Below are 5,082 nucleotides of genomic sequence, written 5' to 3'. Positions count from 1 at the left end.
TTTCAATTCTGATATTGTAAATTATCCTTATTTAGATAGCAATATACCAAAGGGTCCTGCATATGGCGTATACATATCTCGCCTTGTAGCATTTGTCAGATCTTGCGTTAATTGTGATGACTTTAATCTGCGTCACAAGTTGCTAGTTCAAAAACTAGTTTGTCAAGGATACTCCATCAAACGCCTTCATTCTAAGTTTCTCAAATTTTACAATGAATATAACACTCTCGTTGGCAGGTATGGACAGAGCGTTCAGAATCTCTGACGATCTGCATTGTGATCAACCACACAGACGGCGCTGTTATCCCTATGTACATATCTATCACGCACATGGTATTTAACAACATAGATGGCGCTGGTTGCCCAGTGTAACCGTCTATCTTGTATGTCATGTGTAACATCATAGATGGCGCCTCTTGTAGCATGAGATCTTTAGGCCTACATATAAACGGGAAAGACGTAATCGTCCGTTACTTTCGAATCATAATCTGATCGGTTAGGGTCTGTAACGCTCGTCATTTTCAAACTGTATCTAATACCGCTTAACCTGGGGCTAGGGGCCGTAAAGGTAGCCATGCTAATTACATCAGCATGGTGCCTTTATGAACAGTTTGCAATGAAAGCGCGACTGAGATACTTGTTTAGCTGTTATTTGACATGGAACTCATTCACGGACTACGAATTTGAACTTTGATATGGAATTCATCCCTGGAATATTCATTGTCTGCCGGCATCATTGAAAACTGATGACCGCTTCTCTCTTGTGTGTTACCGCTTTATTTCTTATTTGTATAATTTCTTACATACCTTTGTTTTCGGGAGTTAGTGTTAAACGTTGTTGTGGAAATGGATCTTGCGATTATCGGCTTGGAACGCCCTTTACGGACTACGAATGGTATAGGAATGTCGGACTTGACGCTTATATCACAGGCAGAAACTCAGGGTTTACAGTCACTGTATCACTTCTAAGTGAGTTGTACTTAGTATAGGACAAAAACATAAGAAAGCCATAGTCTACAGTCACTGTGCGAGTAGTTGAAGGGTTGTTCTGAATGCAAAACAAACACAGGAGAAACTCAGGGTTTATAGTCACTGCATCAGCAGTAGGTGAGTTGTTGTGGCACAGGACATCACAGGAGAAACTCAGGGTCTACAGTCACTGTACTAGCAGGAGGTGAGTTTTTCTTAGTACATTAGAAACTCGCAGTCTAACCGTCACTGTAACAGCAGTAGATGAGTTTTTCTGACCACAGGACATCACAGAAAAACAGGGATTTACAGTCACCGTATTAGCAGTAGGTGAGTTGATGTGAGTACAGGGCGAACACCTGAGAAAATCAGGATAGTCACCGCATCAGCAGCAGGTGTTTGTAGGTACAGGGCAAAGGATTGACAATCACTCTAATAGCAGCAAGTAAGTTGTTCTGATCACAGGACATCACAGAAGAAACTAAGGGTCTACAGTCACTGTATTACCAGTAGGTGAGTTTTTATTAGCAAAGGACATCACAGGAGAAACTCAGGGTCTACAGTTACTGAGCCAATAATGGATACATTGTTCTGAGTACAGAACAAACACAGGAGAAGCTCAGGGCAGCAATCACCGTAACAGCAGTAAGAGAGTTGTTCTGATCACAGGGCATCACAGGAGAAATTCAGGGTGTATATTCACTGTACTAGCAGTAGGTGAGTTTTTGTTAGTACAGGACATCACAGGAGAAACTCAGGGTCTACCATCACTGTACCAGCAGCAGGTGAGTTGTTCTGAGTTGAGGGCAAACTCAGCAGATTCCCAAGGTCTACAGTCAGTGAACCAGTAGTAGGTGAGTTTTTTCTTAGTACATTCGGAACTCACGGTCTACGGTCTTTGTAACAGCAGCTGACCAGTTGTTCTGAGCGCAGGACATCACAGGAGAAACTTAGGGTTTACACTCACTGTACAAGGAGGAGGTGAATTGATCTGAGTACAAGGCAAAAACAGGAGAAACTTAGGGTTTAAACTCACTGTGCCAGCAGTAGGTGAGTTGTTCTAAGCACAGGATATCACAGGAGAAATTCAGGGTTTAGAGTCACTGTACCAGCAGTGGGTGAGTTGTTCTGAGGACAGGACATCACAGGAGAAATGCGGATTTTTTTTACAGTCACCGTATCAGCAGTGGGTGAGTTGTTGTGAGTACAGGGCACACACAGGAGAAACCCAGGGTCTACAGTCACTATGCCAGCAGTTAGGTGAGATATTCTGACATCATAAAACTCAGGGTTTTACGGTCACCGTATCAGCAGTAGGTGAGTTGATCTGAGTACGGGCAAACACCTGAGAAAATCGGATTAATAATCACCCTATGCCAGCAGTAGGTGAGTTGTTCTGAGCACAGAACATCACAGGAGAAACTCAGGGTCTACAGTTACTGTACCAGTAGTTGGTGAGTTGTTCTGAGTACAGAACAGACACAGGGGAAACTCAGGGTCTACAGTTACTGTACCAGTAGTTGGTGAGTTGTTCTGATACAGGATATCACAGGAGAAACTCAGGGTTTACAGTCACTCAACACGCAGTAGGTGAATTGATGTGAATGCAGGGGAAACTCAGGGTTTATAGTCACTGTACCAGCAGTACAGTGAGTTGTTCTGAGTACAGGACATCACAGGAGAAACTCGGGTTTTACAGTCACCGTATCAGCTGGAGGTGAGTTCTTGTGAATACAGGGCAGACACAGGAGAAACTCAGGGTCTACAGCCACTGTACCAGAAAATAGGTGAGTTGTGAGCACAGGACATCACAGAAGAAACTCAGGATGTACAGTCACTTTACCAGCAGTATATGAGTTGTTCTGAGCATGGGAAACCACAGGAGAAACTCAGGGTTTATATTCTCTGTACTAGGAGTAGGTGCGTTGTTCTGTGTACAGTGCAAACACAGGAGAAACATAGGGTTTACATTCACTGTGCTAGTTTGACAACTTCCTAAGGTTGCAAAAGGACACATGAAACGTTCTGTTTTATGTTTAATTAAAATGTAATTTAGAATGTGTTCTAACTAATGAAAGTTCAAGAGGATTCTAAGTGTTCTTCTTCGTAGTTACTCTGTAAAACATGTAGTTTGTAACCTTGGCGTCAGTGGTAATAGCTGTCAAAACAGCTCCGCGGGTTTAGTCCAGCTGAGAGCCGAGAAGGTTAAATTTTCACCATGGGAACAGGGTATTGGTGTCGTATATGTATACAAACATTTTTGATGTTGGGAAAAGTATGCGATGAAAGAATAACATTGGTGAACTTTGTCACAGAGACACAAATGGTGAGAGAAGCAGCGTCACATTGAGAAAAGATATGCAGATGATACAAACGAGCAATGTAGCGAATACATTAGCTGACCACAAAACTGCTTCTCAGTGAATGGTGATGGCTTAATACCAATACTGATGTATGTTCATTTTATAGATACTTTCAAACTGGAACACTGCGATATTTTCTGAGGAAAACAGGGTAGACGGTTTCATATGCTTGGCTGGTTTTCTATATAGTTTGAAATATTTTGGAATGATGTAAGGTATGTAGTACATGTATTAAAAAACAGTGTGATAGTTGGCAAAGTCACACATAACGTAAAACCCTTGTTAGTAGACCTCAGTTACGGTTTTATTCCAACTGTCCCTGTAAATGCTGGGACAGTAGTAACATCCCTACCACCAATGCTTAAGCAGAGGACGTATTTTTACATGTGTATGTTGTGTATTTCACCAACGAATACTTTGTACAATACTGTAAGTGTTTCATTTGTCTCTAGGTCTGGTTATGGCCCCGGGGCAATCACATTCTACGCGATGAATCTATACAACACATCCATGAGTATGTCCTTCCCCCAGTTTAGGGGTATTGACTTGCATGTTTTCGAGCTGACGTCTGGTGACGATACATCCTTGGTGACAAGGTAAGGCTTGTTGACAACCAAAATGAAAGGGTTATATGTTTAACATTAAATAAACAGTGTGTCTAAAATATATTATTAAGTGATTGTAAATGTATTATGTATAATAATATCAGTTCAACATTGTTACCTAGTCTTATGCAACAAAATAAACAATTCAACATTAAAACTTCGGCTGACCTGATAAAAGCAAGATCAATTCCTTGAAAGTCTTTTCGACTTGTCGACTTGTACTGTGTTTCAGGGAGCTGAATCTGAGTGGTAAACTGCTGGTGCTGATATCTGGACCTTCCTTGCCGCCGAAAATTCTCCCATCTCAAGCCCCTCTTCTGCTATTCTCGTTTGCATTTATTGTTGTCCCTAATTCTGAGGCAGCCGCGTGTATGGGTACCTGATGCTAAGTGCACTTCATCATCCAGTTATACCATATTTTTGATGCGAAATAAAAATATCCACACACCCTTAAAGCCCATTTTGTGTTGTTCGTTCTTTTGGAATAATAAACACCATCTCTATTTTATGCATGAATATTTTCGATTCAGGCTTATATGTATGATATCGGTTAACCTTCTTTACTTTAAAGCCCTGGCTCGCTGCAACTAGCAGATTCTTGACCAATGCGGCTGTGTGTTCGAATCCAGCTCTGGAAATTTTGCTGTGGCACACCTGGCGAAGGTCGGCGGTTTACTCCTTTATTGCCGGTTTCCCTCAGCTATGAATCTGATAACTGTAATAAAAGTGTACAATTCTTCAGTACGGCTGTAAAATACCAGAACCAGTTGCTCCAGTTTAATGTTCATAAAAGTTACCTTTATAGGCACCCCCAAAGACATTACACTTTGGGCAGGTACTTTTTTCTTTTTTAGTTCGTTTGCAATATTGTGAGTTGTACATACAACTTGTTTTATAGACATTATCGTGAAATTGTGCCAAGCCATGTGCAAGTTACTATCATCCATAATGATGTCAACTTATAGGTCTTAACCCTGAGTGAAGACAACTGTACATATATGAAACTGAAACAATGTACTGCAGATAAGCCGTACAGCATTCACACCTCGTGATATCTCACAAACAAATAGATCAAACTTGACATGAATATAAAGGCATACCGAGGATCTAGGGCTGTGTCAGTGTTGAGTCCTGTTAGGTAAGCC

Source organism: Liolophura sinensis, chromosome 6 (genome assembly GCF_032854445.1).
Source record: "Liolophura sinensis isolate JHLJ2023 chromosome 6, CUHK_Ljap_v2, whole genome shotgun sequence".
Taxonomy (NCBI): domain Eukaryota; kingdom Metazoa; phylum Mollusca; class Polyplacophora; order Chitonida; family Chitonidae; genus Liolophura; species Liolophura sinensis.
The sequence above is the reverse complement of the archived record's forward strand: the minus strand, read 5'-3'. Positions refer to the sequence as shown.